The sequence below is a fragment of the Haemaphysalis longicornis genome, unplaced genomic scaffold (genome assembly GCF_048455015.1).
Source record: "Haemaphysalis longicornis isolate Haplotype H1 unplaced genomic scaffold, Haemaphysalis longicornis Haplotype H1 scaffold_8, whole genome shotgun sequence".
NCBI classification, from domain to species: domain Eukaryota; kingdom Metazoa; phylum Arthropoda; class Arachnida; order Ixodida; family Ixodidae; genus Haemaphysalis; species Haemaphysalis longicornis.
Genome location: NW_027526445.1, coordinates 81,499,516 through 81,516,201, shown reverse-complemented (window position 1 = coordinate 81,516,201; position 16,686 = coordinate 81,499,516).

Genomic DNA, 16,686 nt, shown 5'->3' with positions numbered 1-16,686 from the left:
GGGCGAGTAATATTAGCAAATTTGGCTGTCAAAGCCGAGCCGACAGTGTCGCAAAGGGTGCTGTGTGGTTGAGGCGGAAACAGGTTAAGAAGAAGCCATAGGTCCAGGAACCTGATGAAAACCACGGAGTTGACTCGGAAAGGAATAGGACCCATAACAGAGACGAATGATTGCGTGTTGTGGTAGAGTCTCAATACTGTAGTAGAGCGAAAAGGCAAGCTTCGTGTAAATGTAGCGAATGAGAATAGTGGGGTTTAATATTATATGATCGAAGTGTGTAATTTTGGTGATGTTATAGCAATTTATATGACTAGTTTGGTGTATGTGCATGAAGTGTAGATATAAAAGAGTGCAATTGAGGAGTGGAAGTAGGAAAGATGTTTTTGATGTGGATTGAGAAAAAGGGTTGTGGAATGAGAGATCATTCATGTGTTTGATTTTTATGATGTGTTGGAGAAGAGTTTGAGCATTTCGGTGTTAAAGAAAGGGATGTATTGGTGATAGAACGGGAACGTGGTGTGCACCAATGTGTGTGTCCTGTAGACATAAATGAACTATAAATAAGGATTGAGAAAGTGTGGTGTTGGCAATGGAAGTGGTGAAAATTGTGTGACCACAAGACAAGTGTTAAAGAAATGAAAGTGAATTGTGTAGTAAAAAGTACATCTAAAGAAGTGAGCAGGGGTGTTGAACAGAGGACTGCGTGAGCAGATTTGTATGAGACATGATCGCGTGGGGGTTTGTAAAGTCATGACGGTTGTGCGGGCTAAAGGTATATTATGGTGTGTAGAAAGAAGTAAACTGTAAAGTGGTGAAAAATTTAACGGTGGTGTGTAATGAGGTGTGCTGTGTGAGAGTAGTGAACAGTGGTGGTGATCAGAAGATACATCGGCGACAAGTGAGCAGTTTGTTGGGAAAAAAAACTCTTGAAAAGGGGGCCCATTGTCATGATTAAGGGGGCAATCCCCCCGTGGGAATAAAGATGACGTGTCATAGCGGAGCCAGAGGCCGACGTAAAGGAAGATGAAGAAAGAGAACGCAAATTTCCCGCAAAGAAAGCGGACTAATGACGAGGTGACGCGAGGGAGGCACGTGGAGAAATGGCCATTGTGGCGGTGACCCGTGCGGCGTACACGAGCACAGCGAATGCAAGAGTGCCGCGACGGACGGGCAAACGCTATTTAATCCCGGGGCACAGGACGGGAGAGGGAGAGAGATCACAAGAACGCCACTGTAGGAAGGTAAGGTGGCATGAGTCCGAGGAACATGTCGGGGGTACGAGGCCACGCCATCGACCAGAGCCACGTCAGCCTGGGCCGGAGTGGACCGAAGTGGCATCGTCTCCTACTTCCGCGTCGTACCACCAACCTGTGCTTTGGTGGCCCCAGCGGCGACGGTCGGGCGCGTGCGTACAGCGAGCGCGCACCTTCAATTAACGCCTGTGCGCTCCCCACGCGGCGGCGTTCCCGGATCAAACGGTGCTACCTGCTACCACGGCGACGGCCCCGAGGCCATGCGCTGCTTCCTGCTACGAGGGCTACCTGGAGGAGTAGCTAAAAACAGTCCACCGGGTGACTACCACGCCCAACTACGTCGGTACCACCACCACCGGCACCGCGGAAGCGGACAACTACGACTACCAGCGTGCCACGGCCACGCAACGGGTACGACACGTCAGCGCCGGAGACAGCGGGAGGCCCGTCCGCTTGGGACTTCCGTATTATATGACCCTTGTTCTTTGGACTGTTTACATTGACGTTGTATAGACTGGAGCTAGGACGTGTTGCTTTATTAAAGAACTTCATTGTAGTTACTTTTGGTTTGGTTGTATGGTTAGAAATAAGTATTTAGGGATTTCTTTGATTTAGTTCTTTGTTTGCTTTGTTGTTTATTTTGCTTAGGGGTTGTAGTTGTGCATAATAAATGTGTGCTGTGGTAAACGCGCCAACGATTCTCCCGTGTCCATTCTTCTGAGCTGGTCTAGACGTGCCACAAAACGCGACAGCCGGATCGCGTAATTTTTCTAGGGTAAAAATTGCCGTAACTCTTAATTACAGTGCACACTTTACTAAGAGAACTCCCATTGCGTATTCATCAACCACATTTTCAAGAAAAAGTCTTTGCTCGAATATTTGCAGTATAGGGAAGGGCAAGTTTTTTTCGAGATCACATCTACTTGAAAGAAGTTAACAGAGGTTTTCTCATTATTCGTTACTTCGGAAGAACCAGGTTTACAATGCATAAATATTTACACTGTCGTTAATATAACACATCAACTGGTAATAAATATGTCCTGTTGTACATCGCCGACAGACAAGGATGTATCATACCTGCACTTTTGAAGGAGCAGGTCTATCTGAGATCACTTGAAACTGCAGGTCACGAAAGCATCGTTTGTGTCTGCTCTGTGCTTGAATAGCTCATTCCCATCCTCGTATATGCAGGCATACCGGTATGCTGCAAACCCAAACTAGGGAACGAGTGATGTTAAGGCATGTGTAGGCGAATGTGAAATTTGAAAATAAATAAGGAAATGCAAACAACAAATAAATATGTTCATCTTTCTAGCAGATTTCTAGGCCAAAATCAAAAAATAGGCTGCACCCCCCCCCCTTCCCGATCAAGCAGATGCTACAGCAGGAGGTGGTTTCCCGGAGTTATCCTTACGTATGTATACGCCGCATAATGCGAGCTTAGACCAGTGCTAGCAGGATAACCCCACCGAGGCATTATAAAACCGACACCGAGCGCCCACGGCCGCACTGCGGAAGCCGAAAATATGAGCTGTAATAACTGACCGAGTAACCTCTACACCACCCGAAGAGCATCATTCTCGGAGTACATTGAGAGTACAAGCAAATACTTTAGTTTGAAAAAGGCCTGTCGAGCTATTTCCAACTGTGCATGCACGGCCAGTTTTTACCGGTTTCAAAACCCAATCTTAAAGACAGCAACTCCGAAATATCGGCTGAAGTGTTTGCAATAGCTAAAGTGCTAAGTCGCATTTCTTGCGAGCGCGAAGATCAAATGTTGGGTATGAGAAGATATTGTTTATTAAAAAACGCCCGCTTTTTTTCTCTGCAGTTTGTGTTGTTTTGCAGCTTTTATTTGTTGTTGTGTATTTATAGTACATTTGGAAGCCTACAGGCATGATGGGAGTCTATTCCAGTAAATACTTCCTGTTTTTATAGTTTTCGTATTTCAACAACAATCAATGTTATGACTGTATTGAATCCCAAAATATGGCCTTTCTTCGGAGAACTTTTATTTGCGTGTGACTAGCATTTAACCGGTTCTTTGTTTCAGATGATTCATCAGTAATCAATAGCGATTATATTTATCGGTTTAATTACCGCCACTTTGATGTAACTGACGACGTCTTCATTGTCTGCCTATCTGTAAAAGGAAACGACAACTAATTGTGTCTCCGCGAGCGCAAGATAAAGAACATCAAGACAAATAGCGGCCTCGGTGCTTCAAAAACGAAATATAAATTACAATACTATATAATTACTATCTATTACTAATAATGCATAAATATAAATTACGTCACCGTTTAGTGAAGTAATTTCAAGGAATCCGCCACGCAAGTTGTTGGTGGAAGTCCCGTTTTTGCTGCCCACACCGACCAATAAGAGTTCTAATAAATATGGTTTGTCTTCCGCGTACCCGCTTGAAAAAATTCGCTCAGTAGTCATGCTTCAATTATGTGCAAGTCACCTCTTATCCAATACCTGGATGTTGCAAGTTGCTTTTGAACATAATTTATGGGAGCTCAGCTCTCCCATTCCCCGTCCCCGCAACACACTTCGGGGGTATATTAAGAAGTATTTGCGAGTCCATAGAGATTGCCCATGCAATCTCAAAGCGGGCCCTTACTTTTCAGAAATGGAGTAACAATCTCTGGTTATCACTGAGCGCTATCATCACCATTACGGTCACTGAGATTTAAAATATGTAATTCTCCTGAGCATGGCTTATTGGCGAAGTCGTGACACGCTGACTGATAAGCAAGATTATGAACCTTATCAGAGACATACACAGCGCAATGCCGTTTGCACAGCCTGTGCACGTTATTGGGATTAGCAAGAATCCCACTTTAGGTGTCCGTATTGCGCCGATATAGAGTGCGGAAGCTCACAACTGCGCCCAGGGTACCTGTAAACCACTCGATCAGGAACACTGGGCAGAACATTTTCAGGCAATGCGTCATGTCTGCCCAGGCTCAGCTGTATTTATTTCTCTCAGATCCGAGCATGCCCTTTTAAACGGTGCTTTATTATTATTTTAAGCGCAAAATCGATATGAGAAATATTTTTAGGCTTTAATACAGTACCATTTTTTTACACCTGCTGAACAGATCCGGGCGGTGTTAAAACTGGGGTTGTTCTTACCACCAGCTGTTACTTTGATGGCAATGGCATGCACCAAGGCGCCTGTTATCTTTGGCTGTTGGGAAGTATCGTAGCCCTCTTGGCGTGTTCATCGACGAAAGGAGCCACAAGTGAAATTCCTGTGAGTGATCTTTTTTTTTTCTTTACGCCCACCTGACAACGTTCCACAAAGAAAAGTGAACACCTCAGTGGAGCAGCTATTTGATGTTTGGATATGTTTTTGTTTTGCTTTGTGTGTCCTGCAACGTTGTAATCGCAAGAATAATTCGGTTTACCGCCACATCCACCACCACAAATACGTATTGTGCAGAGCGTTAGTATATTCCAGAACCGCACTTTTTTTAATGGAGACAAATATTTTGGAATTCAATATTTTAGAGTGGCATATGTATACTTAGCTTTCACTGACGCCACTGTTGCTGTTCCGGCCAACTTTTAGCCCTGGTTTCACGTTGGATGGCTGTGAACTTCTATAGAGTCATTATCTACAGAAGCACTATAAAGACTGAGAATGTTACTCCAGAGATGGATAAAGTGACGTCATATGCGTCTAAAGGGCCAACTGTTACTGCTTTGTGGAGAACCGAACGTGAAGCTTAGTTATTGGCGCCATGTAAATTAGAAAGTATGTTCAAGAACGGTTTTTTTTAATATTTACCCACTGCTGGTAGTTGTAATCTATGTTATAGATTTTGTGGCATAGTTTCTATGCGGATCTACAGAAGGGGAATAAAAAAATATTTGCGGAAAGCTGATCAGAGTTTGGGTTTGCTCTAGTTCATAGCGGTATTCCATGGCGTCATGTAGGGCAAAAAACGACAGATGGCACATGAAGGCGACGGGAACAAGCGCTAGCGTCTAAGCGAGTTTACTTCAAAAATATGCGTGAAGGTAAAACACTGGGCCGGGACATTATAATAAAGAAACTAAGAAAAGAACAGACAAGGCGCAAGGCATGATAAAATTTGCCACAACATAATTCGCACAACGCTGTAACGTTGACAAATGGCCGCACAACGCATTGAGACAGGTGGCACCCACTCCCTCCTAAGATAGCTAATCTCCTTATAGGACAAGGCCACGAATGGTGCGGACACGCAACAATCCTGCCGTCATGCTATTTCCGCGGCCTCGATTATTTCCCTTTCCTTTTTGTTGGCGTGACGAGCGATGACGGCACAACTGCAAAGCGGGGCGTACAACCGCAATCGCGGCAATGGATGCCCAAGTGACCCGTAACAACCTTATGAACATTGTAGTCATGCTAACCCCGGTCCAGATGCACAGCTTGCGGCGTGTAACGGTGCTGATAGCCCTGTCAAAAAACGGCTCGCTGTGATTCCGTGCTTTCATGACCTATCACATAGGCTGAAGAAGATTGGTGAGAAGGCTGAGGTGAATGTTCTGTTCTGCGCCCCGAGGAAAATATTAAGCCTTTACCACGTAAATGACCACGCAGCTCCCTGGCAGCCAATGTGTGGCAAGAATCACAAAAAGCCGTTTGTTCCATGCATGGAAAACGTTGTGTACGCCATTCCCCTGAAGTGCCGTAAAGTATATGTTAGATAACCAGGTCGGTGCTGAACAACCGGCTGCGTAATCAAGACTAAAATATTGAAAAAGTTGTCAAGAGCCACTTGGGGATTCATTGCCGCGATTACGGTTGTACAGCCCTCTTTGACAGCTGTTCCGTCATCTCTCGTCACGCCAACCAATAGACAAGAGAAATAATCGAGGCGGCCGAAATAGCACGCCTGGGGGATCGTTGCGTGTGCGCGCCATCCGTGGCCTTCTGGGATAGAGAGATTGGCTATTTGAGTGGGGGTTGGATACCAACCCAGTCAATGCAGTGTGCTGCCTTTTGATGACGTGACCGCGTTGTGCGAAATATTTTTTTTGTGCAAATTATATCATGCCTTACTATCGTTCTATTGTTTTCTATATTTGTTTCTTTATGATAATGTCCCGCCCCAGTATTTCAAGTTCGCGCATTTTTTTAATAAACTCAGTAAAAAGTTAGAGCTTGTGCCCGTCGCCTCCATGGGTCCTCTGTCGTTTTTTTTTGCGGTACACGAAGTCCTGCCAGAAGGCGGAATTCTTTTTTCTTATTTTGGCGGTTTTTCCCTTATTTATTTTTAAAATCAACTCCCTCGGCAGATCCTTCAGTTCAAAACGCTGATTGCTCAACAATTTATACAAACAGTTTTCGCTGTTACTGAGGTATTTTATAGCACCGCACTAGCTTTCCAATTTGATAAGACCAGAAAGAAGACGGTAAATCTTTCCCTGAGGCACGTCATGGCAGTTTTCGAAGAACTGGTAACTTGACTGTATCGAGTAACGCTTTTTGGGAAAATATATTTATTGGTCGTGTGTTTATCGAACATTTCATATGCACAACGGCGAAATTTCTAAAGGGATCTTGCTTCTTTGCAGCGCTGTTTGTTTCCTTCATAAGCAGAATTCTTTTCTTGTGACAAGAAATAGTAATACCAATATTACTGTGCTTATAAAATGATTGCTTTTGACTTCGATTTGTAAGTACTAACACTGTATTTAAAAACACCAAATTGCTATTTTTAACCACTGCCGGTTTGCTTAGCTTTTGATACACCAAAGGAAGATCTTCGGACACAGCTGGACCAATTATAACCAATTTAACTTATTCCTTAAAAAACCTCTCGTATTTTCATATTAGAATCAGTATTTATCATAGTGATTGGGGTGCACCACGAGTAACATACTGCATTTCATACGAATATGTCACAGAATCAAAGGTTTTTTTTTTTTATGAAGCAGGGCATGAGAGGTTCCCCGTCTTTCTGAAAATGATGAGTGTGCAACTGCACCTCTATGAATAAAAAGGCAACTTCTAGCAGAGGCGGCCGAGAATGGAAATGTTTATCATGAACCAGTGTGTATAATGTTACCAATTCCTGAGGATATTCAGTGTGTAAGTGCGGAGCTTGGTTAGCAGCATACCGTAGGAGAACTTGCATCGCAAGTAGACTTTGACAGTGGCGTGAAAGGAACATTTACTAGATTAAGGATTTTTTGTAACTTTGCGAAATAGCACAAGGTGCAACAGGTTAGTACGTTTGGTTTTATTCAATATTTCATTGAGTAATTAGCAGAAACAGGATCTAGTTTTATTGCTAAATGTGTAACTATGTGTTACCGAGCAGTTCGCTCGTTTTTTTAACACAAAGACTTGGACAAAGACTCTCATTGTCAGCTCTCAACCACGTCTATACAGAAATATAAAATTCAGTCATATGGTTTCAAATATTATTTGTTACAGAAAAAAAAGGTTTTTTATACAATAAAAAAAGACAACTTTTAATTACCCTGGTTTCTTCAGGGCAGCTGGCAAAATTCAGACAGCTTTCGCCACTACGTCACTAAGCATTTATTGCCGGTGATTTGTTGCTCTTTTTACATTTTTCGTCACTCAAATAATTCTAGTTCTACTATGACCTACGCATTCCAGTAACTACAGCGAGGAATAATTTTGCAGATTTAAAATCTGTAGATAAGTTGGTTGTTGGGATGCCACTTCATTCCGTCACATTGCAAACAAATAAAGTTATGGGCTTTGGTCCAATAAACAGCTTAGTATTTATATTTTCTTGTTTAAATATATCTTGGAATAAAGGTCATTAGTTGTTCTGTAGCAGTCGAGAGGGCAACAAAAAACACTACGCTCTATACACCATTTTTTCATAGGCGTGGCCATTTTCAGGACGCAGCGGCGTCTTGCGTGCGGACGACTACGCCTCCATCTTGGCATGTGAGAACGCACTTGCTGTGCATGCGCGTCAGCTGGCAGTAGCGGGTGTTTTGATCCTGCATTTGATTCGATCAGTCTTTCGAAGGTTTTCTCAGTTCGAGGCAGCGTTTTAGGCTTATCCAAGCTGAAATGGCCGGTGTTTCGACTGCCGCGGAAGCTGGAGCTGCTCTTACACTCGCGCCAACGATCAGCATAGAAGGTAAGTGATTTTGTGAAGTCAACTGTACCAAGCTAGTTTAGGTTTTTCATCCCGCTTGCGTAGCATGCATATCGTGCTTGCAAACCGGCATGCTTTGTAGGTTTGGGTGATGAAATTATTGACTTTGTTACGCTTTGATCCCTTCGTCGAACGGCCGGTAGTGATGACAAGGAGACCGATGTCTCTCTTCTCTCTATGAGCGTTTCTCGAAACAACAAGTCTATGTTGCTGTGGCGTGTACTACTGTTTATGTCGCATGTGTTTTGCATTTAATAAGGTGTGCCGTACTCGTGAAGCTCGGCCACAAAATCAGGCGTCGTGAAATTGCCGTATTTGCTCGCCAACCCGCCTCGACAGCGGACGCATCGGCCGGGTGGTGGCGGAGTAGTGCTGGAAGAAAAGTAGGCAAGGGATGTGGGCTCAAGTGGAAAAGTTAAGAGATGACAATTTAGAAAGCGGAGGGGTGAGAAAATATTATGCAAGGAAAGCAAATGGTGAGAGAGTTAGGGCCGCTCGCCGGCAAGAGGGTGCGGCATGCATATAACAACGGTCGTCTTAGGCTTTACGTACAGCTCGTAGAAGCAAGGAGTTAAATTACGTAGATATTCAAGGTGAAATGAGCCCATGTGGCCTCGCAGGGAATAAAGTCTCGGGTGAAGGCGGAGGTGGATTTCATAACGCCTACGAGGCGCCCGCCAATATTTCTTTTCAAGGCAGCATTTTTAAGAAATTCCTTCCTGAGACTGGATATTCCCGCATTCCTCGAATTTTGGGCCGGCCCCTGTACCGTAAATGCAGCCGGAGCAGCCGCACTACAGGGCATGAAGTCAAGCAGTGGCGTGGAGTGGCATGCAGTCTGTCAGTATCTACTAGAACTTTGTGAGCATAAGACCAATTATTCTGGGCGACAATGGAGCGCGTGCACATTTTCTAGTAGTCAAAAATGACAGTGTTGCAATGTATATAGGAGGCTGGCAAAAACTGCTGCATGCGTTCCGAGCAGTTACTGGTGTTGTAGATTGGATGGTAAAATAGAGATGCTGGCCGAAAAATGATTGCTTGAGATGGGTACGGTAATAATTTATACAGTATGCATACCCACAGGGGTGTGGGGTGTTCATTGTATAAAGCAATCATCAAATTGTGAAAGGACTATGACTACTACGAACCATGGCTCTGCTGGTGCTATCACTGTCATTTTACTTGGCCCCACCTCTACTTATTTCACCTATAAAAAGGCTAACACCGAATTTTACAGCAGCAAGATAATTTCACCAATAATGCAGGGTCTTCTACGCAGAGCTTGTTTCACTGTTTTTCGTTCAATACCACAGAATTGTTTGGCCAGTGCCTTGTTTTTACAATTGACAAATTTCATAGAGAAGTGTCAAGTCCCCTTTAACGACGTGTTTTTATATTGCCAATGAACTTCAGAATATTGAATTTTGGGTGCATGCTAGCTGACTCCCATGTGATGAACTGCACGCTGAGCCATTGCTACTTTTCTTGTTTACCAGGAGTGAAGACTTGCCCACAACATAGCACACTGAACGACTGGATTGATGATATGAAGAAGTGTCCTCAGTTTGAGAAGCCTCAAATTTTATACTATTTATTGAAGAGCAAGGCTAGAAATTTAAATGATGTCAATGCTTTCCGAAGCATGCAGTCATTCACGTACATGCAGAGTGGATGGGTGGAGCCTGTTTTTTCACGAATTTGACTAGGCCCTTGTGCTCCTGAAAGGCGAAGTAGACTCCCAAGCACTCGCAGCATATCACATTGCATGAGTGTGTTGTGAGCGGAGTGGCGAAGTAATCAGTGGTGGCTGCACATGTATGGCCGAACAAGAGAAAGTGTGCAGCCATGTTGGGGCTCTGCTTTAAAAGGTGGACCTTGCAGTGCTATCTGGTTTTACACGGGAGGGTTGCACGGAAAATCGGCTGGCTGGAAGCAAGAAACCAAAAGAAACATGGAACCGGCCGCTCTTGAAGACATCAACTTCAGGGTGGCAGAAAGGATCATTGACGAGGACGCCCCAAGGAACACACTACCTTCACCGCCTCGTATTTGCTGCGACGATGAGGATTTCACGGAGTTCTACAAGGACTGCCCGTTCCAGGAAATCTTGCGACATCTTGGTAAGTTGTACCTTTATACGTACTCTGGCTCTTTGTCTTGTGGTTAACAGTGGGAGTGAAAGAAACTGATGGCAAAGAAAAGTGGCATGCTGCAAAAAAAGTACCAGGGCACCCATCATGATGCTCAGAAGACACCTTTATTCACGTGCATATGACCACTTCATTGTGGATATGCTCAGATTACATTTCAGGAGGAGGTGGGTGGAGGGGGTGAGGACGTATTATGTGAGGCAGCCTATAAGAGAAACATGAAATGTGCACTACCAAAAATTAAAGAACAACATTGAAAACAGACTTCCAGCTGTCATGCCTTGGTAAAAACAGCTTTGTGCATATTTCCTGCACAATACCATTACAGCCAAAGGTCATAAATTTGAACTCGAAGAGCACCATAAATTTGTTCGAATTAGCTGGTGGGCGCAAATGAATGGGAATCGCTTCACACTACGCGGGAAGAATACGAAGAAGCCACCTCTGGGCTCGTTATCACGAATTAGTAGCTACTACATGTTTGTTACACACGACATGTGATCGCGGCCCAAATAAAACCTTCAACAGCATGCACCGGAGCACTGGTGCCGGCAGCGCGGTGCCCGCTGGGGAAGGGAAATAATCTGTCGCACCAGCGCAGCGTGCGTGCTACGCTGTAATGTTTCTATTTTGCGGTCTTCATCTCTAGCAAATTTGGTTTGGTTAGAATTTGCAACACATTGTAATTACCGTGGCCCGACGTATTCTGCGGGGAGGTGATAGTAACCAGGGAATCCCAGTTTTAATGTTTCGTTATGAATACCGACACATAAAAACTGGGATTAGCGCTTTAAAGAACAGGACACACGTAAGAGAAAAATGGACAGGACTGGCGAGCGACAGTCCTGTCCATTTTTCTCTACGTGTGTCCTGTTCTTTAAAGCGCTAATCCCAGTTTTTGTGATCATGAACCAACTAGCCCAGCAACAAGTTTTACGAATACCGACACGTTCAAATTATCGGGTGTTTTGTCCCTTTGAAATGTACAGGGGGTTGCTAAGGCCGGGCGTTCGAATTAACGGAGTTCGAGTTAACAAGCTTTTACTGTAATAATGTCTCTACATGCCTGTCAGGCCTCTTTTAAAAATGGGTAGGTTGTTGCTTTTCCTGCACTACTTTGACAAATTGTAGTGTTTTCGCTTCTTAGCACCAAATTCAGCCAGTACAGGCTCTGTGCTGTTTAGCCCAATGTTTCCCGTAGATGCATACTTTCACAGAATTCTTCTGCTTGCAAGTGGGGTGCATTGTGCTGAGACATGTTCATTTTTCTTTCACTGTACGCACCCTGTTCCTTGCCACAATGACCGCACCACCACGGCAGCCTCAACAGGGAGCAGATGCTGTTCTCTAGCATTTTACGCACTCCATGAGGACACAGACAGTTTGCCTGTGGCTTGCAGCCTGTGCAACAGCTTCTATGGACGATACATCAACATTAGTGATGGTGCAGTAGCTGCATTAGAAGCAGCCATTAGAAAACAAAACTTGTTCTGGAACGCATCCAGAAGCATGCGTATTACAGCCTCAAACGGGGAAAAAAGTTCTAAAGAGAACAACAACGCCGACACAAAAGGCTGTGCAGGCACTGACGGCTCCAATCATTCATGGCAGCGCAGCTACGCAACATGGCATCAGCCATGAAGAAGTGACCCGCGAGCAGGTGGAAAGCTAATTGAAGCTAAAAGTTGAGCTGCCAGGCATCCACGTGAACAAAACAATGCCGTGGCTGTCAGCAACACCTGATGGTGTCATAGAAGGTCGCAATGAGATTTTAGAGATCACGCACCCGTTCGTTGAAGATTGCAGGGTCATCATCTTAAGCAAGCGTATGACGTAGTTGAAAAAGATGGCAACTACAAACTGGCTGAAAATAGCCCCATTTGCTGTTATGCACAAGTCCAGTACGCAATGCTGTGTACTGGCAAGGCCCTTTGCCTGTTCTACGTGTGGTCATTGAAGGCGTCTCATAGAAAATCCCTTTTGTGCTGCCTTTGTTGAGACTACAACTCCAAGGCTTCGCCGGTTTTACTTTATTGTAATGCTACCATGCCTGGATAAAACGCACACGGATGGCAAGCTCTGCTCAGCTCTGCTCCGTGATATCCTTCCGACAGTCACGTGGTCAGCTTTGTCAAAAAAATACATCGTTTTGCGGCATCCGCCGAAACCGAAACTGCGACTGGCCGCAGTGAATAAGTAACCATTTTTTGTAGAAAACGCAGGAGCAAAGACTGCACTCTTCTTTTCTGGGCGCCATCTTTTATAATAACAATAAAATAATAATAATAATAATAATAAATGTGTATTATTGTTATTGGTAACAATAATGTTTATTTCTGCCTCAAAAGCCGGGTGTCGAACCGGAACCGAACCGAACCGAAAACCGGAACTGAACCGTTATTTTTTTGGCAAATGAACCCATACCCGAAACGTTATTTTTTGAGCACGCTGAACCCGAACCGGAACTGAACCGAAAAAATATTTAAGGGTTACCGGTTCATGGCGAAACGGTTCGACCCTCTGTTGTTTAAATTGCATAGTCAATGTAATTCAGGCCTTTTTTAGGTGCGAAGCATCTCATGGTCGGGGCTATCCCATGCAGCACAGGGCTGTTCGGCCTAACTCAAGCCGGTGTACTTTGGCCGGTGATTTCCTGTACGGCCTTTTCCGACAACCGTGTTCGCCCCGTTTCGAAATGTGGGCCTTTTGGCCGTATACGACCGCACTCCCATCGCAGTCCAACTGCCAGTTTCCGTCGGCCAGTCGACCGGATTATGTTCATTCGGCCAGATTCCAGCTGTTCGGCGCAGGACAATCAAAAGCCACCCGTGTGCAGCCGAAGTACGGCCACCGGAGGACAGCCAAGATGCGGTCATCCGACTCCAGGCGGACTACAGCTGCCAGAAATTCGGCCGTGCTACGGACATGAAGTTCAGCCACAGTTCGTTAACTGTACTGATGCCAGTGGACGACCACTGCATGCAGGGCAAGCAGATGACGCGGTCGCGCTGTGCAGCAGCACGAACCCAGCATATTGGGTCCACTGCACCCATATCAAAGTGAGCCCGCGCGCAATCACCAGCCATCCAGCCTTGAGCGCAATGCAATTCACATTTCCCGCCTTCGCAGTGCTCGCGCTGCCGCTGCCTAAAAGGCCGCCCGCGAAACACATGTGCTTTTTGAGCTTGCTTTCCCTCCGCAAGTGCCGTCGTTGCACCACCTCTGTTTTTCGCGTAATTATAGAAAAAAACGAAACAACCTTGCATAACAAAATGATGGAGGGCACTGCTGGTTAACTGCGCATATTGTGCTTCAAACGTACCTGCAGTTTTCTTTGCGCTAAGCAACGGGGGGGGGGGGGCGTAAGACAAGCGACGGCGGTTCACGACTTTCGAACGTTTATGGCTATGTATAAACCGCTTGGCTTTCGAAGCCTCTGGGTTAGGGCACCACGACAGCCGCTAAAGTATGTTGCTGTGTGGCTCTACTTGGGCGAAACAAGCGAGCTACCTCGGCAAGGCAAGTCCGTATGTGCTCTCCACTTAAACTGACGCTGCGGAAGCGTATTTACCACAGTTTCTTCATAGACAACAACGAGCAAAAGTGGAAATCTGTGAGCTTTCGGCTTTGTACATATGTAACACGTCTCACGCGGCAGAGAAATGACGCTCGGTTTGAACCATTTGATTTACACACAATATATTTACAACAGCAAAACCTCAAATGAACGTGATCATAAGAAACTCAGGGGAACAAACCCAAAATAAACATGAGCAAACTCACACTATCAAAAATCTACTCTTAAAGTCATTATAACCCATTACCTGTGTATTCCAAGTTCACACAAATCCACCGCCGGTACCACGATGAATCCTGTGCGATGCCGATGACGTGGCCCAGTGGGCCGGTTGGCTTACGCGTTGCCGAACGTAGCTGCACGTCGCGATGGCGCGTGGTGGTCTTCAGTGGCCCGGATGACCATGGTGCGATGCCACGGCTTCGCTGAGCAGCGCGGCTCAGCAGGCGGCCAGCAGTGCGAAGGTCGTGGTAATCGGTGGTCCCGAGCTGCCCGCCGCCAGACGATGCGATGCCGCTGGTGCGTTGTGGGGCACGGCTCGACGGGTCTCCGGTGGTGCGATGCCGCCGGTCAGCAGGAGGCCAGCGGAGCGAAGCCGCTGGTAATAGTTGGTTCCGAGCTGCCCGCTGCCAAACGGTGCGATGCTGCTGGTGCGTTGGGGGCACGGCCCGAACTTGCCACCATTCCTCCCGAGAACGCATTCCACCCTCTTCACTCAAACTTCATTGTCCTCCTCTTCACCTCGCATTCTGTCGTGTGAGGATCTTATTTGCTAGTCCTGCCAACCTCCTCCTCCTCTTAATCACCATGTGTATGTTCTTTATTGGTTTCTTCCAAATCCTTCTTGCCATCCCGTAATCTGATTCTTCTTTCTCTTTGTCTTTTCTTCCGTCATCATCTTCTCGGGCCAATCCCCCTTCGCGTATGGGCTCTTCTTACCACATGACAACATAATGGAAGCGGGCTCTACGACAGCCAAAATAGAATAAGTATCTTTTCTTGAGCTCACAACAAGCATTATACAAAGACCTGTACCAATTTACTAATCCTATAATAGTTTTTCTGAAAATAGGTGTTGGAACTTTTCCGGTGTTGGCGCAACGTGATCGGCGTTGTTGGTACTGAGTGTGCCGGCACCAATTACTAATCAGTAAAGGAAAAACACTCAATAAACAGACAAGGAAAACAGTAAAAACATCTCTATAAACAAACAAAGGAAACATACGAATGATAAAGTAAACAAACAGTTGAATACAAGAAAGGGAGAAGCACGTAGGTATAAAGATGAACGGTCAACGTTTCACTCACCTCTGTTCTCTACAGAACACAATATATAGCAAATTTTATTGCGAAGACCTAAATACTATCGGCCTTCAATCCAGTGGTTCGAATAGGCCTTCAATGTGTCTCTCGCCAAAAAATGTTATTTACGTATTTGCGGTAATTAAATCATTATCACTCATTTCTCGTACACGAATTGTGAACTCCGTGATGTTTGCAAGATGCGCCAAATACTCGACTTCTTTTCTCATAACGAGCCTCTGGAAGTTGGTGCCTGACATCCCGATTCTTAAGGTGGTTATCAGCATCATCTACGCACAGTCACCGCCATCAAGAACTGTCAGACACACACTGGAACACTGAATGTTGCCCACCGAAGTAAGAGGTTCAAGTTCCCAACCACCATTTTTGGCTGTCACCGATTCTGTACGACCGCCCACATGCGCAGTATTCTACCACGTCTTACGCGAAAGACTTCACTTTTCTGAAGTTCTCTTTGCGCTCGTGCCTCTTCATAACCATCAAGGTGCCTCACAAGCGCATGCCACCGTTTGCTTAGCCAGATCGTTTTGTTAATAACCTACATAATATCGCGCACAATGCGGATGATATCGCCCTTGAGTGCAAGATGCAACACAACTTGCTATTACTCTGTGTAAAACAGAAAACGCTTTTTATTTTGGGGTGTGTTGATTGCAGGCTGATGGTATTCGGGCTCCAATGTTTTCCCGGCACCTTACATTGTATGCCGTACCAGTATAAACTCCTGAGCATAAGTGAACGTAAAATTTAGCAATTGTAGTATCATGTTTTATTGTATTGTTAGGAAATACAATTACCTTAACTGATTTAGTTTATTCAGAAATTTCAACAATTCATTTTCTTAGATAACGTTACGTTAGGTTAGGTTTAACAAAGGTTCAAACACAACAGCTATTCTCAATTGTAAGTAATGTCAACAGAAAACATCATCCAACACAACTGCAGAGGCCTCCTTAAAACCTTGACGATGTGTATAAGAAGCGGCATTCCAATGAGCCAAGTATCATGTGTCTCCAACAATTTCACCTCCATTCGCAACAAGCAAATTTCTTAAATAGGTACATGGTATTGAGAAAGGACAGTGTAGGCTGGACACACTGTTTGGGCGGTGTGGTCATTGCCACCCGGAAATCATTAGCATGCCACCCTCTTTCTTTAAACACCGTCCTTGAGGCTGAAACAATCCGTACGATAATTTTTAATAAGTTGATAAGGGTATGCTCCATTTACAT